Raw genomic sequence first — 27449 nt, 5'->3', positions numbered from 1 at the left:
CAGTACAGACACTGAAGTGCTGTGACCATTGACCATGGGAAAATCCAGTGTGACCCTTGTACCAGAGGACATATTTCCAGGAGACACTGTTACCAGTGAGACTTCACACTGAAGCTCATTTATAATGTGCCTGTTATGCTGATACTAAATAAAAACATTTACTGTTTTTGTTTAATAGATGGATTTACAAGGCCTATGTTGGTAACTAAAAACCTGGAAAATTTGTCTTATTAGGGAAAGCTGAAGGGCATAAAATTAAAGTTTATGGGGAAAAATCTTTGCACTTTAAAAATACATCAATTTGATATGTGCTAGAAAAAAAATCTCGATCTGAAAAATAACGCTGGTATAGGAAAAAATGGATATAAAGTGGTGATGAGTAAACATTCAGACTAAACTAAAATAGTAATTAAAACTAGGAGAAAAGCATCTGGAAAGCAAAAACCCCAACCTTTTAGTTTATGTGGTGAGAGGAAAACCTGTCTCTAAAGTGGAGCCTGAATGATGTCTGAAGTCAGCTAAATTGTGTACATGTCATCAACACTGGGGAGACTGGACTTAATGATCCAGAATCCCTCTTATAATGCAGGGTCCCTGGCTTTAAAGGCATCTTCATGCAATCTAATATATTACTCTTGTAACCCACAAACAAGCCTGAATACTTAGAAATGGAGAAATAAAACTGACATCCTTAAAGATAAACATGGGAGACTTCATACAAGATATGCCAGTGCTGTCATTAAAGACATTGATGTATTGCAGCTTCTCTGTCTCTGAAAGTGATGAGTGGTGTGAAATGTCTGCTCAAGACCTACATGACATTAGTGAAATGAAATTTTTGGAATATAAATCCCTTGGCATTGGCAGAGCACAGAATACCATTCCTCATTTTATTAATTTCTGACTCAGGAAAGGCACTCCACAGTTTTGCTGATTATTCTGAAGTATTAAACTTCCAGTTTTCTGGTTTCTTCAGATAAAAATATTAACACGGGTTCATGTCTTGGTTTAAAGACACTTTAAAAGACAAATGCTCCACAATTATTTACCTCCCCTTTAGTTTTAGCAATGCCTTTCCACCAACAGGGAGAAACGAGTATGAGTAGATATAAAACCCCATATTTACTCAAAAAAACCAAAATAGCAACAGACAAGAGAAATAATATTAATAATCATTGGTTACAAAGTTTCGTAAAGCTCATGAGCTCCCTGGGAATTAAATTAAAAATGCCAAAAAAAAAGCTGGCATAGTCCACAGACAACTGTGTGTGGAAAGACAAACATGGTGGCAGCCGTTCCTCCTCTCCTGACTATGAGAGCAGAGACATAACAAAGAGAGAGAGAAAAAAAAAAAACAACATGACACAATTACAAAATTTCCCCACACAACAACCAAATGTGAGCAAGGACAAAACAAAAAGAAAAGCCTGGAGTCCAAAAGTATATCTATTAGAATACAATAATAATTTGGGTTACCCATGAAAAGCCAATACAGAGGCAGAAATCAAGAAGAAAATCCAATACTTCCTATGAAGGATGAATTTTCTGGCTTACCAAATAAAGCTATAGCATAGATCACAAGGGTTTATGGTGTAGAGGGCAAATAACCAGTGCCAGTGGGACACAGCAGGATCTGTACTGCAAGATCAGATGAGAATGCCTGGTAATACTCAGGGAGTTTGGTACTTTGGGGCAGTCTAAGTAACATCCCTGTGGTGACACAGCCTGGATAGAACAGGTAATAAGGGACGAGTGTGAGTATAAACTGTTGATGTGAACAAACTACCTTATTATCTACCTCTGAGTAAGAGGATTTTAACCAAAATTGATAATGCTGTGAGGAAATCAGCAATGGTGACAATTACTCAAGATGACTATCAACCTGATTAAACAGTAATGAAATTGCTGCTGAAAGCAAAGAGTCAGCTGATGTAGGAAATTAAATGAAACATAAAAAGAGCAAACATTTGTAAGAGTGGGAAGTGACTTCAGAATGGGAAGATGGAAACAACAGTTTTTAAACCTGTTTTTAACACTGCCAGAACTTTCTCCACAGCATCATTACTCTGCCTTGGCTAGAAAGAGATGAGCAGAGAGTACCCAGCACACACAGTGACAATGTGGGTTGCAACGAGAAGGAGACCCACAACTGGGGTTTGCATGGGTGATCTAGCAGGGGGAGCCTTTTCTTCAGTGTGGGGAGCCTTTTCTCCACTATGGGCATTATGAAATATTAGGGACTGTCATGATTATATATAAAGCTGGAGCATTTTGCATATTCAACAAGAGATGTACATAGAGAGAAACACCCTGGTTCTTTTTTTACCCCCTTGATATCTGCTTTTTTTTTTTTTTTTTTTTTTTTTTTCTGTCTGTAGGTATTAATACACAGGAAACACTAATAAAACAGACAGACACCCCAAGACCTTGCCTTCAAGAAACCCTACCTTCCAGCATCTTTCAACTGTGAAAATGTTAGAACATCAAAATAACTTATCCTGACATGACTTCTGGATGCATTTAAAAAGTATCATATCCAGTGCTTCCTAATTTATAATCCCTTAAGAACAATCTGTTTTATTGTCTTTGTAAAGGTTTTAACTTAGCAATCATTAACCATCTTTCAGCTTTCTCAACAGTCTCCTTATGCCTACCAGGATGGTCAGTGGAGTTTCCAAAGAAACTTTTCCTACACATTTGACGAAGGATTTCTTATCAGCTCCTTCTCTGTAACTCCTCACAGAGTTCCAAACACTTGATAGATTTTCAGCTGAGCCACCAGCTCTAACAGTATTCCGTAGTCCCAGGTATGATGGCCTCTAGCTGAGGCCCAAGTAGTAGCTCAAATGGTACAGCAGATAGTTGCGCAATTAAATATTATCTTCTTTTGATGGACTGTGGGGTCCCAGGGCTGAGGGAGTCATAGGCCAACATGCACTAATACAGAAGGCACCACATTCTGTGTGCCACCTGAAATTATGGATTTCAAAACACTCCACAGCAAACTTCAGAGCAGCTAAAGATAGAATTACAAGTGCTAAGTGAAATAGCAGAGCATGACAATTTAGAAGCATACTTTTAATCCCTTTGGAAGAGTGGTTGGCCCCATTTGTAACCCAGTTCCCAGCTGATCCCACACAGAGATCTTGCAGATCTAGCTATCAGATCCACTGAGAAGTAAAAGAGCTTGACCAAGTCAAAGTTCATTAGTTTGATGAGAACTTCTATAAACATTACATACCACCTATGATTTTAGAGACACAGGGAAGATTAAAATATACAGGCCCTCTGCCCAGAAGTAAGTCAGGGAGAAATGAAAATGTAATATTTCTGAATGTCAGAAGCAGCCAAAAAGGGGCAATTAGTTTCTTCTTGTTTCAACCTAGTGCACTTTAGCACTGACCTCAGGCCTTTTTCACATTTCCTGAACTAGTTCCATTTAGGTTAGGTACTTAATTATTATACTAGTTACTAGTCTACTTATTTTCCTCTCACTTTTGACTTTAAATATGATTCATAGTCAGATAAGCCCTGCTAGGTGTTACTTCCCTTAGCCATCTAGCCACAGCCTGGGTAAGACTTGAAGTTAAGCCTGAATTTTAACTTGAAGAAATAATTAAATCAGTGTTAGCAGCAGCCCATGTAGAAAGTGTCTGCTTAGTAATTCATTACCACCAGCCTGTCTCTAATTTGCCAGTGTGCATGGCACCCCTACAGAAGTGTGAGAGAGGCAACAGATCATTTATATAAATTAAAATCAATAGGGGGCTGAGTACAGAGCCCAGTAGAATATCCTCTGGGCAAGTGGAAATTTTAAAGACTAAGGACCTAGTCTTAGCTGCTTGACTTCTTTCAGCAAGGTAATACTTAAAAAGATTAATTATAATTTATGAAATATTAATACCTGGAAAGCTTTTGAGCACAGATACTGTATTTCAGAAGAGCCAAAGTGAAGGGTTTTTCAGGTTTCAAAGTACAGTGTCAACATGGCAAACTTTTACAGTTTTAAAAAGTTTATTAAACCAGAAGGGGAGATTTTTTCATTTTGTATTTCTATTACAATGTAATTGTCACTTCTTTATTTGTGAAATCTCTATCCTTGACTTTAATAGGCACACTGGTTACAACTTACTGGCTATAACTTAGAGTAGGTGAGAATCTGGCTCAAAGTCTTCGTGCATAGATTTGTAGTGAGAGAATTATTAGATAGATAGATAGATAGATAGATATGGATATTTCTGACATTCAGAACATACAGACATCTGAAAGTCTAAACAGTCCTTATTACTGTAAGGGCTGCAGCACTGCATTTCACAGAACAGCTAATGAGATCTGGATGCATTGAGTGACTTATTTAAAGTAATTCAGCAAGGAAATGGTGGAGTCCCAAAGCCCCTTGCTGTCACCATTGGACAGAAAACACTGCTTTTCTTAATGGGTTAAAGGCAATAAAAAATAATCCCTTTTTTAAACACAGAGCAGATAATAACTCATGCTAAAATCTACATTTGTTTGTTGTTGTATATACATTAGCCACCCACAGAGTTATATAATAATTTAATTTGGTTTTTTCTACCCTGGCATCTTGTACTCTAGTCCTGTTTACAGTTCTGCTTGTTCTCATTCAACCCGGACTGTAAATGCTTCAGTGCAATATCTTTACTGGTATTGTGAAGTGCATTGCTTATCCACTGTTTGCTATGGGTAATACACAATGAGACAATCTGGGGCTTGTAAACTAAATGCAGTTTTGGGAACCTTGGTACCATCTACTGAATGTTTTACATGTTTTGCTTTTCAGCACTGATCTGGAAAATAATCCATGCATCTGACCAATAGGCAATTCCTAACAGACATTGCCATCTCAGATAAAGTGTTTTGCTTTAAATTGAGCACAGCTTCTACTTTCTGCACTTTGTTTCTAAGGCTACAGTCATGATCAGGGAACATTTTCCTCAGGAGCTCATCTGTTCCTGCTGCTTCTCCCTCACCTGAAGTCATAATCCTTGGTTTGTGGCTATAATCAGCTCTGTGGAAACTAATTGTGATGTCACAGGCAGAAGATTATGACTTCAGGGGTAGAACAAACAGCAGGAGCAGGTGACCTCTAAAACACAAGATGTCTCTTTTCATGCAAAGATTGTTCAAATGAAAAATGGGACAGAAATGTGCTTGTCTTTGAGAAGAAAAGTTTTTTCAGGTTTATAAAGGCATTAATTGGATTGCAAGAGTTAATTTGAAGTGAAATTCCCTGTAATTATATCAAGAAGAGATAATATATTCAGTAGCAGCTGAATTACTAAGTTTAGCTTCTAATTTCTCATTTGATTAAATGACAAACACAACTACTGATGCAATCAGCAGCTTATCTATCTTTTCACATAAAACTGGAACCATGTAAAAACTCATTTCCTCTCTAGCTGACTGTTGCTGTGAACTCAGCTGTAAAATGGGTCAAATTTTTAAAGGTTTCTGCTTTTTTTTCCCCTTTCATTTCATGTAGTGAACTGATCAAAGGAACTTTTTTTGATGGCTTTCTGAGGGAATGTTTGTGTGATTTAACAGCTTGTTTTATGACAGCATTAAAGAATCAGAGTTGATTTGTGTGGGTTTTTAAAAATTTTTTTTTTTACTTTGTGTAATAATCAGAAGTTTGGTAGGGGAATATTACTCGTACCAACCAGTTTTTTCTTCAGTCTTATTCTGGAAAAATGTAACTGATCATTTTAAACATCATCTTAAACAGGATCTTTCATAGGGAAGATTCTTGTGATAATTTCTCACTTAAACTCCCTACTTATTGCATGTTATCATCATTAGATTTGGACTACAAATGTGGTTTTGTCACCATACAGATTCATCTGCAGATGATCATCTGTGCTCCATGTGAAAGCATGGTGGTCTAGATATCAAGAGGCTGAGTGAGAACACAAATTTATTTTTGTTTGTATTCCTACTCTTTTTTTTGTGTCTGTCACATTCCATTCTAGAGAAATTTATTTTAGTCCAGGTAATTGACACTTGGAGAATATTTTTTTTTTAACTTTAGGATAAGATTTTATTCCTAAAGGAGAATTTTCTTCTCACTAAGATAGTAATTTACCCTGAAGTGTTATTTGTGAACAGCTTCACATCTACATCAGAGGTGTGAACTTAGATGACTGGCTTCTTAAAAATATATAGGGGCTGTTGCACGATACTGAATGCTTATTGAACTGTGATTTTCTCTTGAATTTTGTGCTTAGGGATGATAGCCACCAAAAAATTGCAGGTAAATATGTAAGTCTGCTCTGTGGGCTGAGATAAACCATTTTGTGTCAGTTTTGTAATCAGTAAATTGGAGAATATAAGCACTTTTTTTTTTCGAGATCAAAAAATCATTTGACTGTGCGTTACAAAAGTTGTAACTTACAGTACTAGGGAGCATATCAGTATTGGAAAGTGCACTCTTGTAACTAATTTTCCAATGCCATTAATCAGTTGACTGTTTAAATGTGTAATTTAGTCTGTATGAAATCATTAGCACTGCCCCAAAAAAGTAAGTGATGAGAAGATATTGTATTCATATTTTCTTGGGAAAAAAATCCAACAAACACAAGAAAAAAAAGCCAACTCCATAATCCCAAATTAACAAAACATACCCCCACAAATTTTATCTCCCCTATAAGTATCTGTACATGATGAATTTACTGCATTTGTGTTAGTAAAGAATTATAAAAGACTTGCATTTTTTTAAAAGAATATGGAAGAAAAAAGTTTTTTACAAGCTATAGGATTAAATTGTGCATAAATATCATCCTATCATTGCATAATTTTCCCCAGATAGTAATAAAATACAGGAAAGTATGAGAAAGCAGTAGGTAATTAAAAGAAATTTTATTTTGTCATTCATAGCTCCTCTAAGTGGCAACTGGTATTAGACTATTCTTGAATGGACAATAGGCCATGTTCCTCAATGACATTTAACTATGGCCTTTTTACAGATTCAACATGCAAATCTATTTCATTTGATAAATATTTTATTCTTTTTCCCCCTAGAATGTCCAGTCTATTTCGTGCATTGGTGGAGAGTGAAATTTTCCCAACCTTTCCCCTGATATTTTGTGAGTTCAAAAATCGCTGATAACAAGAATTTGTTTCCAATTTAATCTCCCCAATTATGGTTATTCTAGGGCAGAGCACTAGTAGAAGTAGACATAATGCACATTGACATAATAGCACAGATGAGCTGAATAAGAAAGCAGCTAACATTACTTGGAATCAAGCTGCATCTCTTCATGTCCTATTTTCATATGCAAAAAAAAGGAACACTGTAAGGAATTTAAAGTTTTTATCTTTATGTACACAGTAAACACTTTTATGGAAAATCTTAATAAACGAGTTTCAGGCTACAGGGAGGAAATAAAATCATAATTTATTTCCCCATTATACCAGCTCTTATACAGCTTCATCAGAGTGGTGCCTCTACCTTACAATAAAACATCATCATAGTTTCATATGTCACTAAAAATGGTATCTTTGAAATGGTTAGGAGTTTCTACTACGAGACCAGTAAAAATTTGAATACAAAGGAAACAGATATTTAATTTATTTTTTATTAGATCTTGTTCTTAATGTGGGTCCCTTAACTATTTGAGATGATAAAAAATATTTTTATCAATGAACACAACAGATATGTCCTACCTTGTATGCCATTTGAAGAGTTACTTAATAACTTTGGGAGAAACATTAGAATATTCAATACAAATATTGTATTTGTAAAATATTGTCCATTTGTTTATGGACTCCTTTATGTCATGAAGCAAACTGCCCCAGAGTGAAAGACACAACCCAGTGTCAGAATAACCAATAAAAAAAATTAAAACTTCCTACTTTATTCTTGCTGTTCTAATGTATGTTTCACCTTAGTTAGTAGCTCATTGCAAGGTTTAAGGAATTATTGTTAGTAGATTTTAGTTGTTGGAGTAAAGTTTTCATGCATTTCTGTTGAACTAATTCTCAGATTTAGTAAGTCGCAGTAGGTTTCAACATCTGTTTAGTATGAATTGGTGAATGTTTTACATGTTCAAGACTATTTTAGGTGCACTTCTGTGCAACACATTCTAAACATAGCCTTTTTAAGTGCTCTTCTTCGAATTTAGCTTTTTAAATATAACTGGGGATTCCTCCATAGATTTATTCTGCTAATGAATGAGCCATAAAATAATTTCTTGTTCTTTTTAGTACTGTTTACTCAAAATAGGTTTTCTCCTTTGCTTAACATTTGATATTTAGAGCAAAAATACATAATCCAATTAAGACAACAGAAGCAAAACTTCAGTGAGGATTATGGGCATATTGAGATTACAGAGCAGCTGCTCACACCCATTGTAGAACAGGGGCATCTGTAAATTCCCAGTAGCCTAATAGTCTGATTCTTGGAAAGATGATGGAAATTGCCTACCTGTTATCATGTACTGGAGTAAGATTCTTCTAATTAACATTATGTGCTTGATCTTCAATTTATATCTCATTTAGACTTACAAATTAACACATGATCCCTTCCAGTCTGTTGTAGCCTGTACAAAATTAGGTTCTGAGAATTAGAAGCAAAAGACCTGGAACAATGTGTAATTTTTATTTACATAAAATACATTTTAATATCTTCTCAAATTATCTTTTTTTTTAATGTAGCTGCACAAAAAAAAAAAAAAATCTCCTTCTTTTTAACCACTCTGTTGCTACAGATACACTTGGCAAATTCCTCTAGGGTAGAAAAAAATAATCAAAATATTTCTCCATGTAAAAGATACAATTATACAGGCATAACATTCAATGTGGCAGAGTACAAAGCATCTCCACTCCTAGTCAAGACTCATACTCTTTGGACAACCTCAAAATTTTTATATACTTAATATTTCCAATTTAGGACTTCTTATTTTTCATGTATTCAGCCAGCAGAACAGTCAACTCTTTTCACTGATGTGGTTTGCTACTTTATACCTACTAATTAGCATTGTATGGAAAGACATTATTGGTTCTACCTAATATCTAAACATAATTATGGCACTTGCGTTTAGAACCTCTAACAAATACTTTATTCTGTTTGGAAAACTCTAGTTCATTTTGGTTTTGAATTGCAGTTGGTATTAGAATATGAAGAATATTAGTCATACAGCCAGAGGTGATAAAATTGGAAATTAACTTTGACTAATTTTGGTTTAAGTAAATAAGTAAAGAAATTTTCCTAAGAAATTCACTTTTGTGTATTTTAAATGCTTTAATTTCAAAACATGCTGTCAATAGTCACCTATCTCAGAGGTTTGAACACAAAAATGAAATTTTAGTTTGAAATCCAGTGCTTAATAAGAAAAAGAGATCAAAGTCTTTTTATTTGCTAACAATATCCTAGTAGAAAATGTCTATTTTTAATTATAGTTACTGAAATATGATATCAATAACAGCACATAAAAAGATGTAGATGTTAATATTGATGAAAAAATCTAAGCCATAATCTAAGAGTTTCCTTTCCAAGATTTGAAGTGTTTTACTTATATTAGTTTTCTTCTCTAAAGATGTTTTGTTATTTGAATGGTAGAGGTCTCCTGCTGACACAGTTTCTGTATAAACCCAAAACTTACATGGATTAGTGTACCTTAAGAAACACAGGGGGATCTTTCCAACCCATTAACCTTTGAACCTAATTTTCAGGAAGTTATATTCAGAATTAAATTCAATTATATTTTCAGTTAAGCAGTTTCTGACTTATGCATTAGATATTATTATCAACAAGTGTGTGTTAGATGAGTTTTATGCTAATAAAATTATTAGAAAGATCCTTAGGAAAAAAATTGATATTAAAAAATTTCTCACAAAATTTTGTAACATAACACTAGCCCAACAATTTGTCGTCTATTACATTTCAAATTCCTTGCCTAAATGCCTTAATGTATAGGATTTATTTTTATTTAAGACACTTTGATTGGTGAACCAGAGCACAGTAAATTGCTCTAATGTACACATTCATTTTTCTTTTTGACATATGAAATACAAAGCAGGTCACTCTAATTAATCAAACTTTTAAGATTCTGGGTGGAGTTTTGTTTTCTTTGTTTTAAATGTTTAATTCTCTCCTTTATATGTTTTAGTTCTCTCCTTTCTAAGTAACTTTTGATGTTCACTATTCAGGCAGCATTAAGTACAATTTACATTCTTTGAATTAGAAAACTGATTAGAAAATAATATTAGTCATCTTTTGAAAGAGACTGAAACTCTAGAAACTCTATAAAGTACAGCCTAAAATGTTTGGGTTTGCCTTGATTAACTAAGAAGATTGGTGATACATCTTGAATTGCAGTCACATTTAATAATGAATTTACATGGACTGAATTCTAGTGATTCACTGACATGTATTTATCCACCTAATAAAACTACTTATTTGATGAAGTTTTTGAAATTTTAAAACAACTACCATGGTCTCTAGAGATTATATTATAATAACCTGATACAGTGACAACAGAAAAAAGGAAACATACACACAAATTAATACAAACATAAAATCAGTTTTATTGACAGTTATTTCTGTATCCACCAAAGAAAAGCCCAATGGAGGTAAAACTGCACCACCTTGACAAATAAAAGATCTTTTAGGGAAGAATGGGATCAGCTTTTCCAGTGTGGTTTTATTTTCTAGTAAACAGCCTTAACTATGTGGAAACTCAGCCATCTGCTTTTACATGTCTGGTTTCTCACATGCAGTTCAGTTTTTTTGTGACAGTGTTGCTAACAAAAAGAAATACATAAATCTTGTCCTTGATTTATTGGTACTACAAAACCCACACAGTGTCTTCCGCCTTCCATATTCCTTTCCTGATAAAAGGTATGATCCATTTATAATGGAGACAAGACCATAGGGAGAAATACTTTGGCAATGTGGTTTATCTTAACATGGACAGTTATGACAACACAGTTGCAGTCCAAAAGGCTGCATTTTCCCTGCTAGCTACTGCAGTTTATTTAAATTTGCAGTAATCTGAGAAAAATCCACTAATACTTTGCAATAAATTCAATTGTTAGTATACCATTAAACCTTGCATTATTTTCTTAATGTATGGCAGTTACAGGAAGTTCTGTTCTAAATAACACAATTTAATGCACTGTGGACATTGAGAATTCAATACTCCTAAAAGTTTCCAGAAACACATTTTTGTCCTTTTCTAATATAACTGGAGCTTAAAACTAAATAAATAAACAAAAAGAAACAAAACCCACAAAATATCCAGAACAAGGATATATATTCATTATATATATTTATATTTATATTTATCACTGATTTAGTTTTTTTGTAAATATTTAAAATTACTTATAGCTTCCAATCACCAGATACTTCTGGTTTTCTATAATATATAATTTAGAACCAAGAGCTTACCACATACTCAGTCTTGATCCAGGTGTAATTATGTTTTTTTGCTCTGTTTTCTGTGAAAGCCAGTATGAGATCTTTGACCATTATTTTCATGTTGCTTAAAATCCTGATCTCCAAGGGTTTTTACTTTAAAATTCTGTTCCTCAGAAATGTTTGTGCAAATTGTCTTTTATTTACATATTTGTGAGATTTGTTTCAGACTCCTATGTTATTAGTGGTGACATCTATGAGAGTACGAGACAAAGCTCTTGAGGCAATGTTGTAAATTCCTTGGGTTTCCCACTTCAGTGTGTTGGACTGCAGTGCTCAGCAAGGTGGTGCAGAATCACGTCACGCGTAGAAGACTTCCAGAGATAATTTTGTAACTTCAGTACCATATCTACTGGTTTAGCCAGATAGAAGCTAGTGCCTCTTTGTTGTTTTGTCAGCTAGGGGTGGGATAAAAGGAGTTGCTCGTCACTTTGTAGGGCAGCAGGGCTAAAGCTGCTTCGGGAGCGGGGCTGCTCGCACGGAGTTAAACCAGGAGAGCCGGCAGATGCCGCTCGAGGCTCCTGAGCGGGGCTGCGGCTGCGGGACACGGGACACGGACACCTGTCGGGGCTGTGGGACACGGGACACAGACACCTATTCGGGCTGTGGGACACGGGACACAGACACCAATCCGGGACACGGGACACAGGACACAGACACCTCTCCGGGGCTGTGGGACACGGGACACAGACACCTGCCCGCGGCTGTGGGACACAGGACACAGACACCTATCCGGGACTCGGGACACGGGACACAGACACCTATCCGGCTGTGGGACACGGGACACAGACACCTATCCGGGACACGGGACGCAGACACCTGTCCGGGCTGTGGGACACGGGACACAGACACCTATCCGGGACACGGGACACAGACACCTATCCGGGCTGTGGGACACGGGACACAGACACCTATCCGGGCTGTGGGACACGGGACACAGACACCTGCCCGCGGCTGTGGGACACAGGACACAGACACCTATCCGGGACTCGGGACACGGGACACAGACACCTGTCCGGGACAGGGGACACGGGACACAGACACCTGCCCGCGGCTGTGGGACATGGGACACAGACACCTATCCGGGGCTGTGGGACACGGGACACAGACACCTGCCCGCGGCTATGGGACACGGGACACAGACACCCATCCGGGCTGTGGGACACGGGACACAGACACCTCTCCGGGCTGTGGGACACGGGACACGGACACCTGTCCGGGGCTGTGGGACACGGGACACAGACACCCATCCGGGGCTGTGGGATACGGGACACAGACACCTGCCCGCGGCTGCCCGGCTCCAGCCCGGTGCACCCCGCCCGCTGCAGATGCTGCAGGCTGATTCCCCGGCATTCCCAAGCCACTTGTCTTTCTGCAGATGAATCTCAACTAAAAATCTTATCAAACTAGAGTTCAAAGCACCTTCATTTTTGTCCAGGTCTGCACCGTAGAGGCTTATGTAGATCTGTAATTTGCTAATACCAGATCTTAGAGGTGCACAGGAACACACCAAGTGCATAGTCCTGCTGCCCCAAAGTTTTCTTTTATTCAGCCACGTGTGACTTTTAAAGCCAGGTATATTATGAGTTGTTTCATATCTTAGATAAGGAGAGACTGTGACAGATGTGCAGATTTCTTGGATGTACAATCAATGTAAACTTTAAGAGAACAGTATCTGACCCAATGGTTGTTTTTATTTACAGTAAAACAAAATATCTTCTGGTTTTAATTTAAGAGAGATTTGTCTCATATGCCCTTTTTGTGGTTTATATCACTGCAACTGATCACTGCTTGGCTGGGTCCCCTAGCAGTATGAGATCTCATCCCTACAGCTGTATACCATTTATTCTCTCTGTCTCTTTCTCCTCTTCCCAGTCTTTTTCTCTCTTTGAATGGCTAATGGCATCTGCTTATTAATCTTTACAGGGGTTGACATTTAAGCAGAAATAACTCACCCCTTTACCATCTACTCTTTTCTTTGTATATCTTTTTATAAACTTGATATTCTTGAGCTATTTGTTTTCCTCTATGACCATTGGAGCTTTTATAGCACAATCAATCCTTTTTTTTTTTTTTTTTTTTTTTTTTCTTAAAAAAGGCATTATTTCCAAACAACTAAGTTTAAACAGTCAGAGTCACATGAAATTCTTGGATATAGTTTTTTATTTTGGGGGGGGTGGGCTGTTTGTTTGTTTGTTTGTTTGATGGGGTTTTGTTTGTTAGTTTTGTCTTGTTTGGGTTTACTTCTGTATTTATCCCTTTGAATAGGTACACATTTATTGTTATTATTAACAAGGAATGATGTCTGTGAGAGTGATCACACAGCCTTGCCTCTGATGACACACCTTGATAATATAATTTGTTAAGGGAAGATTGTAAGTATGAACAGTGTGAATAAGTGGGAAAATTTATGTTAGCAGGAAAAGCTGATATTGGCTAATGAATTTCAAGACTTGGGAAGTCCTGTATCTCTTGTTATTTAATACTTGTAGAAGCAATCTTGTTTCAAGTAATTTTTTAAAGTTTTGCTATATAGGCTGAAAGCTCCTGAAGTCTAAGGTAGGTATCTCAACAATGTTATTAAAATGATAGGGCATACATTTTCCAGTCAGCAACTCAGTATGCAGTAAGGCTGCAGAGAAGCCTCTCTCTGATTGCATCTTAGATATGAGAAAAACACAGAATTATATATGGTAGATTGCTAGTTTCTAGTGTTCCTGTCTTAAATGAAGGAATGTAGTACCTCACATGGTATGTAAAAGAGGTTTCTCTCAAACTCCTGAAATAAAGTCTGTTTTTCATATGCTACAGAACTAGCCAATGACATACATTACTGTGATGAAGTTAAGATCTGTGCTATATCCAGCAAGTCAATATGCATATATATAGAGATAAGAAGAGTTATAATTAGAAAGCACTGAAGAACAAGATTTGCAAGGGAAATAAAAATCTCATGAGCATGACATGAGATTTGGCAAAGGTTTCACAAAGGAAGATGATCCTCTACCCTTTGCAATATCTTTTTAACATTCCTAAGAAGCATCCAGTATTTTCAGCTGTGAAAATGCCTGACTGCATGCTGCAGGAATAACAGTTTTGACTGAGAGGGGCAAGTTTTATGAAAAGAAAAATAAAGAGGTTTATATAAAGAGGGGAGGTAAATACGAAAAAGACAAGATCCCAAGTGAGACTCTCTAATTTAAATGAAAATGTTATCTGTTACTTCTCAAGTGATAAGAAAGACAATATAATTACACAGTTTATTTTCATTTGCATTTCATAAAAAAGTTAATCAGATTATAAACTTCAAGTGTTTTCTAATCTGGTTTAAGGTACATCAGTGTGAAGTCACCTTCAGTAAAAGAAACATCATCTAAGGGCATAAATAGTCTTCTTACTGCACCTTAGTCACACGTTATAGATGCTTTTGCTTTCTGATTTAAATGTATATAAATTAATTAAAAATAATAATATGAATATGGAAACTATCCAGCTTGACTGGGAGCGACTTTTCTTTTTTTTTTTTTTTTTTCTTTTGCTCACAATTCACAACTCTAGAAAGGAATAAGACCTCCAAAGCTGTAAATAATTTTTCTTCTCATTGCAAAACTGGAATGACTCATTTAAGACCCTGTAGCATGGGAAAACATGATGGTTGCAGGCAAACCTATATATTGTAGTCTGCACCATTTTTTTCTATGCCAGCTAAACTTTCAGTCATCCACTTTTCTGGAAATGCAGAAACTGAGGCTTCTGAAATGGCAGTAAGCAGTTGTAAATTGTTACAAACCTACATGACTGTAGCATGTAGCAAGTTTAGAAATCTACTTTATACATGCTTATAAAGAGCAATTATAGATTATATACATGATTTAAGAAGATGCTGAATCTCTTCCTTTGCTTGTGATAACCTTCACCCTTCCAATTAGTTTAACTATTATTTGAGCCATTTATTTCCATAGTCTCTTAGTAACTTTATTACTTTGTGCATATGTATGCTTTCATCTTTATTATATTGATTTTTCAAGTCCACATAAAAACGTTTCTGAAATTTTTCATCCTCTTGTGAAATGAACATATTATTATAAAACAATGTCAGCAGCACTTAAAAAAAATTCTGAGCTGACTTGAATATAACCACTGCAATACCTCTATGCCCATATCTAATTGTATGATATTATGAAGAAGACTGCTCAAGGAAATGTGGAGTGTAAAGCACATTTATCCCTGTACTGATAGACTATTTGTCTATATTGCTGAAAATGAATTTTACTGACAGCAAGATGTCTTTAACATCAATTTTTTTTTAATAATTAAATTCTGTAAAAAAGATGTTAAAAATGTCATTTTCTGAAAGAAAAAAGACATAAGAAAAAAAATAATAAAAAATTATAAAAATTTGATATCATAAAGATGTCAGTAAAAAAATTATATCCAAATCCATTGGAGTATAAATAACTGAAAAAACCTAGTTTCATTGGCTTATTGTGAAAGAGAAGTACTCAGATAAGTACCTCTTTTCACAGTGGCATTCTGTCCCCCATGTAAAACTTAAAACAAGATATTCTCTTAAGGGCCTACCTGAAGGCCAAACTATGCTGCTACAGTGTAGAGCAATATACAGACACCTAATAAGGATGTTATGTGGACATAACAGTGCAAAACTGGAAATAATATCTCAAGCCCCAAAAGCATATTAGATATACTATTTCAATTTTTGGACCTCACTTATTTGAGAGATGCAGTGATCCAAGGGCACCTCCATATGATTTAGGCATATTGTGAACTGAGTCTGGAGAACAGGTTTAAGTTATTTTTCAGCATCTCAGCTTCTCCATCTGTTCAAATTGTGATAGTGATATTTATATATGACTCAAAAGTTGTTGAGAGACCTAGATCACGGAAGTGTAAAACACATTTAAAACTGTAGATAAGATTGACATATAATTTTATCATAATTCCAAGAGAAATTGATTTACTATTATAAAGTCTTAGAATAGTGATGCAAACAAAGGTAGGTATATGAAAGTTGCTTTGATATATTATACAATTTAAAAAAAATAATTTGAAAGCATCCATGCTTTGATAGTCAGGATCACTTCTACCTTAAAAATGTTTGCAGGCAGTTAAAAAGTACAAGGCAATATTCAACTCCATTTGGATATTTCCATCTCTTTAGATTTACTATCTCTATTTTTCACAGTAGTTTGGATATTTGTAAAAATCACATTACATGGAAAACTCATGGGAAGAGTGTTTTAGTGTTTTGAAAGAGAACGCTTCAGGACAGCTTTTTTCATGGAAAGTGAAAAGACTCACCTACACACATACAACTTTTAAGTGATGTCTTTGGGGACTTGTTAATACTCACTGTGAAAATAGTCAAAGCAGATTGGAAAACCATCTAGGAGTGAAGGGAACAAAGCCCATGAAGAAGTGTCACCTGTGAGTGAATATGGTATCCGACTGGGATCTGACAGAGATGAATCAACCAGCAGAAGAGGTGACAATCCAGGACTGCTCAGAAATGCAGGATTGTGCAGACACGGAGACATTGGGTATTGGCATCAATCAAGAACACAAACCATTATAAATGTTGGAGTTAAGCATTCTAACATTGCACAAATGTGTTAAGAATAGAAGAATCAGGTAGGTCATTGCACTCAGTGCCCCACAATCAGTAAAAATTTTTAGTTCACGTAAGCCTAAAGAAATTTTTACTCTTCTGTAGATCAAACACTTCTCTTGAGACCCTTGCTGTTGTATGACTAGGTTTTTGTGTCTCTCAGCTACTAATTTGCAGTGAAGTTCCCCAGCTTAGACAGGGGGCAACTACAGGACTACTGTACTGATAAAAGGCATGGATGTAGCCAGACACACCCCATCATAAAATTTAGTTTCTTGCAAGTTGATCCTTTGAGAGAGGTGATGGAACCTCTGACACTCAAAATATTTAAAACTGCACAGTGCAACATACAAAGGAGACTATTCAAAAGAACATAATTATTCTAATAGATAAATTGAGCAGGTGATCTATTACATCTCTTTAACCCTCACTGCCATTGATAGATTTCTTAAAAGAAAATTCTGTCCCTCCAGGTTCCAAGTGGAAGAAACATTGTACTGGAAAAGGTCTGTTGTATTACTGAATCTTGTTGTCTGCTCCTACAGGCAACAAAGTGAAACCCATCAATTGTCACATTTCTATCTTGCCTGAGAGTAGTGGTATTTGTGAAAGAAGTATTTTAGAATAAGCTTGTCAAACTTGTCTAATCTTAGATCTTGGAAACCTTCATAAAAATCTTCATATACTATCAGTGTTCGTTAGTGCCTACTTGTACTGTGCTATATGGAGGAAGCGAAAATATGACTGGAAAAATACAGATCTGGATTAAAAATATAGATCTGAAAAATACAGAAATGGATCTGCTGAGATTTCATCATCCAAATTTCATCCATGGTGATAACAACAATTATTGGGTAACTATAGGCAAATTGCTTAAGTTCATGAACACATGCTTTCTTTCACTCATGAAATGTACTGAGCAGCGCTTTGAAACAGTAACCAGGTTATTGAATTTTCTGCACTTGCTGAGATTCACCTTGCTAAATAGATATTGGTACCTAACTCTCAGGGACCATATCATGAAATTCTCAAACCTGAACAGTTAAGCTCATAGTTTTAAATGTAGACATCATTATAACTTATTATTTTCTACTTTAAAGGAACCAAAACTCTCACTGTCTTTGAAGTCAAGAGAATGATGAAAAAGAATTTAAACCCATGCTGCCTCTCTTTGCTCACAGCCTATCAGAGGCCTCAATGGGTCTCAAACAAAATTCAAATGCTTGCCACTTAATCTTGAATTTTGATCTCTCTACAGGCATACAAGGAGGTGGGTAAAACCCAAGCAATCCATATCATCAAGGAGATTATTTTATGTAAGAAATCTGCATATTTCTTGTATCTTGTAAGCTAAATAGTGCCTCCTACTTATTAAAAAAAGTTCTGACATTAATATTTTTATTAAATCTCAATAATTTTACACAAGCAAACCAATTTTAATTCATAAAACTGTAAGTAAAACTAGAAAACTTTATTCATTCCATAATTTTTCTTGCTTAATGAGGCATCTCTAGTTGTCAGTCCTTAGCAGTTAAATGGATGCTGCCATTAACACTAAGTTAATATTTCAATGGTATCTACAGATAAAAAGCTATAAAAACAATATTCTATGTATGTTGATTGTTTTCTTGTTTTGATGTTTTTAGCAACATGTTTTCAAGCCAAAAAGTTGCCATCACATTTTTGTTGCCATTGCACATTATTTGTGCTCAATAGGCTAACTAAAAATAAGCTTATTTGCTTTTGTTCTGGCAGCCACAGTACATTGACATATCTGCCATGTTCTAATCTACTCCATAGCTCAAAATGCATATGCATTTTTTTTACAAAATAAAGCACTATTTATTCCTACTTTTTTGAAATCAAAATAATGAATAAATATCAGTTATGAAATATTTCAATTTGACTGTGACCTAAGTCACAGATCAAGTCTATAAATATTTTAGTCCAAGTCTCATATGGTGGCATTTAAAAAAAAAAAAGGGAAAATAGCTTGGCTTAATTGAGCTGGAAGTGTCTGAAAAAAATACAGTAATTTCAATCATGCACTTTTATATTTTCTGATAAGAATAGCTTATTGAGAAAATCTAGCTTAAGACTCCTTTACTGTTTCACTTGGTGGATTTATAGGATGAATAAATATGTTTTGAGGGTTTTTTAAAATGTCTCTTTATTTTAGTATGGCTTCTTTTTTCTTATTTTTCTTTCACACTGTACTTATTATTTCTGTTTCCACCAGAGCCAAAAGCAACAGATATTCATGCATTAGTTATTACGCTTATTAAAAAATAATGTCTCCTAAGCACATACATTTTGACAGATTTCCTTGTACACTCAACTCATCATTATGGGATCATTTATGTCCTATGAATTTTGAATCTGCCCTGGGTGATACTATCAGCCGATTTGAGTTTGTGATACTACTCCATAGGATAGAATTATTATGAATCAAATGAAAAAAAATTGAGGTGTTAAAATATATTGGGCTCTGAAACCTATTAAAATACTATATGGATTTAACACATAGTTGGTGTTAAATGATGTAAAAAAATACCTTAGCAATAATCTGGTTACTTTTTAATACCTCATTATTGTCACACAGGAGACTAGGCTAAACAGTGAAGAAATACAATGCCTAATAGATTTCAGAAAGATTTTCAATTCAGTTTTTCTTGCTACAATTAGTGATGGTATTATTCTAACAAATACCACAAATTTCTTAAAGTAATACAAAAAACATGGATAGTGAAAAGATGTATGAGGAGACAAGAAGCATCTATTTTTTTATCCTTTTACCAGACTATGGTTCAGAACTGAGATCATCATTTCTGAATCTTTTTTTTTTCCTCTTAAAACTGCATCCAAACAGAGCACATAATCACTGAGAAATGCAGCCATAAAACAGGTTTTTAAAGACAAATGTTAAATTTTACTTTGGGTAAGATGATGCAGGTGAGACTAGCTGTATGTCTTTTTCATGGGATTTGTATCTTTTGAGAGATTAAAAGAAAAACATTCTGGCCTGCTTACTGGTTCTTCAAAACTTCATAAAAAGTATTCAGAAGAAGGATTTACCATGCATTTTAATGAGACAAGGCTGAAGCAATATGGGAATTTTGGAAAGCAAACCTATTTCTGTTGGTAACCTACAAGATGTGTCTTTTAGCCTGTTTCATTTGTGTGGAAAGTAGTGTCTAGGGAGAGAAGGGAATTATCTTGCCCTGCTAGTACCGTGGATTTTTAAGTTCCCATAATTGTCTTCATATTTTTGCAGTTTTCATTCTGCTGTTCTTTATATGAAAAAAAAATAATAAAAGAAATTATAGACTGTCAAAGTTTTTATCATATTTTCATGCATTTTTCCATCATTGTGAATCAGCTTTCCTAAAAAGTGAATATGATGACATTTTTATGAAATTGACATAAAATTATGTTTGATATTTTATGACCAGCATAAATCAAAACAGCATTCTGTGAGACCTTGTTCTTTTCTTTACTTTATTGCTTAATTTAGATAGAAAGCACAATTTTATAAAGAAATTCAAAGTTGCATTACATGTGCATACTGAAATATAAAGAAAATGTAGAGTGAAAATTTAAGCATAAAGAGAGCAGATAAGAATAAAAATAGTGAGTTTAAATAAAGCTATTTCAAGTCTTGGTGATTGCTGATGTATTCTTGCCACATAAGGACATCTGAAGAGCAATCAGTAGAATCAAAATAATCAAATAATTTCCCTGATATTTACGGTCAATTCAGAGACACCATGTAAGTAAATTCTTAGTTGTCCCACTTTACTTATTTGTGTTTCATCTTTATAGCTTGGATTTAATTCAATAAAATTTTGACAATTTTATTGAATTAAATACTTAAACTCTTATATTTCTCTTGAATTATTCTTATACAAGAGCACCTACCTGAGTTTGAGGAAGGGGGTAAATACCCTTTCAAGGTGCTTAGAGTAGAAGGTTCAAGAACCTCAGCTATGGATTTGAAATGCCTGAGTAATTTCTAGAATCTAACACTTGCATATGGATGGTCTGCTGTCAGCAATGATACCAGACATAGTGCAGGAGAATGTTATAGAAGATTACAAACACCACTCAAAATGTCTTAATCTACCTTGCCCATACTCCAGGGTTGTGTTCATTCAAGGCAGCAAAACAAGACCTCTGAATTATGTCAGAATGATTTGCAGCTGGCAGAGAAGCATGATCATTGCTGGCTGAAGGCACCAAAGGAATTTTCACTTTTATGAAAGTACATATTACACTGAGAAACTAAAACTCGGTACACTAGATCGGTGCATATTTGATGCCCTTTCTTTAGCTCTCAAGTGAATAGTTTATAAGCACATAACAGAAAAAAATTTTTAGGTTCAAAACTTAACATTCAGCATTTGGTTTGAATAAATCCCCAAACAGCTAAATGGTTGAACTGAGTGGTTTTGGTGTACAGAGTTTTTAATTATTCAGCAAATCACCTTGAACATAAGTTCTGAATTGTTACTTCTAGTGGGGTTTCAAGAAATTTTCTGGATGGGCTATGAAGTCAGAAATACAAACACAGAGATCTAAAGCTGCAGTTCTGTATACAAGAATAAGAAAAAGAAATCCTATTACATATTCCTGTTCCTGTGCCATTACATTAAAATTGTTGTAGCCTGATATAATCCTAGGTAGTTAATCACAGTTAAACACACAGAGGGGTGTATAAAAAAAAATCTGTGTTTGTGAACTCAAGTCTTATTTATGAGTATAAAATAAAAAGAATATGCCATAGTTCTATTATGATCCATGATGGTAGCTCAGCTATTGTTGTTAATTGCAATAAATATTTTTATGAGGCTTCCACAAATATTTAGAGAAAAGGATGAATCCTCATGAGGAAGAGTCAAACCTCTGATGTAATTTTGGCTTGCAACTTTATGGTGCTTTCCCAGCTACCAGGTTTAATGTTTGTCCTCATTACTGTAACTGAAAACAAGAGCTTATTTTATTTCTACCTGCTTATCCCATTACAGAAATGTTAGTAAAATGCTGGACTGCAGAAATGGCCTAGTTGTTGACATTCGAAACAGATGACCAGAAGAAGTCAGTAGAGACTGGGAATCCAGTTTTCTTAAACAGAAGTCATAGGGGTGAAATTTTGACCCCTATGAATATAAAAGTTCAAGAAACTTCAATGAAACCAGAATTCATGGGAAATCTCAGAAAGTAGGTACCCAAGATGAAAAGTGACCAAACTAAGAGGTCCCTTTGGAAATCTGGCATTTGAATGACATACTAGAATTCACAAAAGGAGTCATTGTCAGAACTGAGATGAACTCATGATTTCCTGGCTCTCTCTGATTGAAATTACTTCTTAGAACTGGCTAGTATAGCAATAAAAGCAAATTTTGCAATGCAATCATTTCTGATACTGTACTCAACTTTATAAAATATGTTCCTTGGGGATGAAATTAATGGGCAACACATAAAGACTGGTTATTCACACCTTATGCAGCTGCACTTACAAGAGGATTGGGAAGGATGAAATCCAGCCTCAACACAAGGCCATGATGTGCTGTGGCCAAAATTCAGGGGTTGTGGCTTTCATTTAACCTTATAGGCTGGAATAATGTCTGCCAGATTTCTGTGTGTTCTTCATAAGGATTCTAAGTGACTTGATCTTGATCTGACATTTGAAGCTTTTTCCAAACCTATTCCTAAATGCTTTGCCACAACTCATTTGATGCAAAAACAGGCCTTCTTTACTGGCTTTCATACAGTTGAAATACATTTCTTCTTCTCATAAATGCTTTATCAACCGTGTCTGTGTAGGATTTACTTATTGCACTTCTGTGATCTTAAGGATTCAGGGAAAGTATGGGAAAGTCCACAGAAAATAGTTTTAAAATATTCCTCTGTCATTATCTATGTCATATTGATAATAAACAGCTTTCATACGGTTGTATCCTATCACTGACAGACCAACCATTAGCATACCTAAGCATTATCAGATAAATGTGACCTGTGGAGAAAAATCAAGTATGAAGGAAGAGTAGTATACAGAGGTAGTTACAGATGTTGCCATCTTTCTTATGAAAGATACAAAAAATTCTATTAGTTAGGAGTTTTCTGTGGTCTAACTGCCAATTTTATTGCATCAAAATTTCTTGTAAAAGTCAAAAGGATTTTGACTGCAGAAAGACTGGAAATCAACTAGAGAGCCTGGCAGTACACCAGAATCACTGGATTGTATACTCAATAAAGTGCAATAGCACTTGTAAAACCTGCTTTAAATTTAAATTTTGCTGTACTAATCTGAAATTAAGTACTCTCTTACTCACAAGTCCCATTTTGTGTATTTCTAAGTAGTTTTCTCTGATCACATCTGTGGCAGATTTCCTGTGGGGTGAGATAGCATTTACAACATATCTAAATGATATTTTACTGTTAGCTTGATGCCGTATAAACAGGGATACCCCTTTTCTAAGATCAGGCAAAATATTTGTTAGCTTGTCTCCAACAGTACTGCAACACTTCAGTACTATAGTAATTGCAGTAATTGCACGACTTGCAGTACAAGAGTATTTTGGAATGGAGAGTAGAATGTGATCATGTCAGCCCACCAGGATAGATATGCCCAGCGGTTTTAATCAGGATGGGAGATCCTATTCTTCTTTACACTCTAGATGAAAATAAGTAAATATTTTTAACAGAGGAATCCCAAGCTTGTCAGAAGTAAGAACTATACAGGATATGATTAATAAGAAATTATTATTAAGAAAATAGGTGTATTGATCTTGAAGAGAATTGCACCATACTTTCTTATTATCATATTGAAGACTCCCTATGTGAACTCCTAACAATATCTAAAGGTTATAAAAACATTCCTTGAGTGTCATTTTATTCCAAAAAAAGATATCTTGATGATGAGAGATGTAGAAATATAGTTCTAGAAAAATATTTGCTTCAACTCACAAATGGGCATGGCTTTTTTAAAAATCCCTCTTGGACTACTCTGCCTACTGGGTTTATTAGTAGGCTTTTATGGTAATAGCAAAAAGACAAACTACTTAGGACTTCCTATTTTATCTATATTGCAAAACCATCACTGTTCAGTCAAACATGTACTCTCATTGATTCATTAGAAAGATTCATTTGTGGTTTCTGTGTATTTTCATGACTTATTTGTAGCAAACATAAACAACTCTCCTCAAAAGTTGCTAAAGGTAGCCTTTTAAAAATCACCAAAATAAAATAGACCGTCAGAACAAAGAATGAAATGCCTGAAAACCTAGAAGACACTTGCTTGAAGAGATGGTTTAGACCTTTTCTAATTGTCAAATTCAAGAAAAAAAAAACAGGTGAAATAATTTTCCTTCTTTTTTGACAATTCTTTTGTAATACATATCCATTTAAGTTTTATTCAGCAGGTATATTGAGCTTTGGATCACCACAGCCTATGTCATGGCGTTGATTTTGGAATGTATATTTCCTATCCAGGTGCAAAGCAATCAAAAGAATTTACTATAATTTTTATATAATTTTACTGCATCTAGAAACTTCTGTAGGTGTGAATTCTTTTGGTAGCTGTTCTTTTTTTATCAATACTTAATTTCAAGCAAAATTAAATAGTTCATCTTAACATGTCAGATTTTGTTGCATATCTGATCTTTTGCTAGAATAGAAAAAAATTGACATGCTCCTTTGAATCATTTTCCTGTTTGAAATGGTGAGTCTCTTCTCTATTTTGAAGGTATGAAAAGAATCCGATTTTTTTGATTACTTCTGAACATAATTATGTTTTCTTCCTGGCAACATGAATATAGTGAACTAAAATAAGAAGGCTTAAAACTAATTTCTTGTTTTCACAGAAAAAGGACAACTCTTTTGAGAGGTTGCTATACTGTGTAACCTTTTTGCATCTCACAAGTTTTCAATTATATTTTGACTCTTAGCAGAACTTAAAAGAGAATGATTGATTAAAAAGGTCTTGTAAGCGGAGAAATAAGATTGAGGTCTCACATGGTCTCATACCCAAAGGTTTTATTCATGTAAGTGCATAAAGAAAATAGATTTGAAAGTGTTTGAGATTGCAAAACAGAGAACAATTTATCTAATGGTCTTGTGCATTTATATATTTATTGATTGTATTGATTTTTTTGTCATCAGCTGTGAAACAAACCATGTTCACGAATCAGCTTCCTCAGCAATAATGCATGCAAAATAACACTCACATTAAAGTAAGTATTTGCAACAAAGAGAGTTCTTGTAGTATACTCTACTTCTATTAGCCACGGTTTGGAGATGACTATGTATTACATTTCTCCTGACAGTGAAAATTGTCTAATGATAATAATTCAACCTATTAAAAAGAAGTAGAATATGAATGCTTTTTTCTTTTCTTCCCTGCCTTCCTAGAAGACAGAAAAGAAGATATCTCAAGCTGTTGAGATCCAATCTTATTTTTGCTGACTGTAAGGACTTCTACCTTCTGAAGAGTCAATTGGACTTGACAGAGTACAAGTATGAAACAGATTTAGATTTGAGATTATAAATTCTCTTCATATAAACTTTTAATGCACAAGGGGACCCACATCACAGTGGAGACGGTCACAGCACTGATGATATTCTGAACAGCTGCAAGGTATTATTTTTGTTTGTAACACATCAGTACAACTTGATGGCTTTGATGCCTTTAGACCTAAGATATCTGCAATTCTAACTTGCTGATTCTCATAATAATCTAATACAGTAAGAATGGCTATCCTTTTTTTCATATTCATTTTTGTGGGTGTGTATTTAGCGATTTTTCCAGGTGGTTCCTATATTATTTTATTTTCCAAAGTGGTTTCTGCAGAACTTCTGTGTTGCTTGGACAACTGTCATGTCATGCCCAAGCAGACCCTATAATATGAATTCAGAAGATTATTTATAGAAATCTCTTAAAGGTTTCAAATCTCTTATGGTTGCGCTTAATGTAAGAATGTAGACTGTTCTTAAGAAATGACTTTTAGATAATTATTGCTAGTCAGTCAAAACTACCACACTTAAGTCTATTTCTATTATACATTTGAACATACTGGGGTTACCAAATACATGTTTATACTCTGTGCTGCAAAAAAAAAACCCTTAACATTCCAAGATCTGCATTTTCATTCCAAAGCACGAGACTTCTTTAACCATGTCTTCAAAATCAATATTTCAATTTATGTATGAATCAGACACAATTTACACAACACTATTATTTTTTTTACATCTTTTTGCTAAAGAGGTTTTCTTTGCAATTTTGTCTTTCTTTATATAAACATAAATTAGAGTGACAGGAAATCTATAAAAAGAATATGCCATTTATCATTATAGTCTATATTTTATCAAAATAAATGTCTTAAAGTTAATCCATTATTATCAGATATTATGAATACACTAATTTTGGTATAATTTCAATTAAATAACAATATTTTGATATTTAAAATATAAACTCTAAGATCTTTAGTGACTTTTTTGAATATTTTTCATTTCAATCAGACTCAACAGGATAAGCAGTTGTTCTTTACCTTTTATGTTTCTACTCTTCAAATGCTTATACAAGGTAATCATATATCCATGGTTATTTATCCAAGGTTATCATATACCAACCATTTTTTTAAGTTGCACAAGCCCAACTTCAGTTCTTTTTCACATTTTTCTTTTGTCATAAGCCTGCTTTCTCATCATCTTACTCATTCTTCATGTCTGCTCTAATCGTAGTTACTTCTAACTTTTTTCTTACTCTTTAAGATAGTTGAAACGGAACAAAGAATGAAGCTACAATTTAACAAAAATATATAGAAATTTACTATAAACCTTCAGAATATGTAATCAGGAGGGGACAAAAATACTTCTTAACATTTGGGATTCCAGTGCATTACAGACAATCATGTAAAAACCTAGCTTTCTGATTTAGTGCATATATGTCCTTTACTGGATTTAATAAAAGAATCTCCCTTAGTCATTAATTCCATGCAGCCTAATACAGACCATTTACTGTCCTTGTTCCATTGCTACAAGGTCTGGAAGAAGATTAAAATGTTTCATGCAAATGTCAAGGTGCCCATGAAAATATGACAGCTTGCCCAGTAAGTAGTAGGATAAAACAGGCTAATTGTTGTTAGCCTTCTCTGAGTACAATTCTTAATTATGTTCTTAATTATGCCCAGACACAAATCCTTGCACTTTTTAACTAAATGTAAACTATATAATAATAGCTGGAAAAGTGACTCTTCAGAGTTTGGCTGGGCTAGGACTTGAGTGCAAATGTAGCTTTATTTAATAGAGTTAACTTTGGTAAACTGAGAGTTTGACCCATATGTGGTTATTTCAAACACATAATCAAAAAATAGTTTGAGTATTGGATGTCTT

At 34.6% G+C, this 27449-nt stretch overlaps 2 long non-coding RNA genes across 12 annotated transcripts in view; both read left to right on the top strand.

Annotated features, from left to right (window-relative positions):
• The window catches only part of LOC115495576 (uncharacterized), a 251868-nt gene that overhangs the window by 146345 nt on the left and 78074 nt on the right, over positions 1-27449 (top strand). The window lies entirely within an intron of this gene.
• LOC140684323 (uncharacterized) lies at positions 2399-7864 on the top strand. Its single transcript, XR_012056468.1, has 2 exons — positions 2399-3860; positions 5856-7864. It is a non-coding gene; the product is annotated as an uncharacterized lncRNA (long non-coding RNA).

The sequence above is a fragment of the Taeniopygia guttata genome, chromosome 5, assembly GCF_048771995.1.
Source record: "Taeniopygia guttata chromosome 5, bTaeGut7.mat, whole genome shotgun sequence".
NCBI classification, from domain to species: Eukaryota; Metazoa; Chordata; class Aves; order Passeriformes; family Estrildidae; genus Taeniopygia; species Taeniopygia guttata.
The sequence above is the reverse complement of the archived record's forward strand: the minus strand, read 5'-3'. Positions and strand labels throughout refer to the sequence as shown.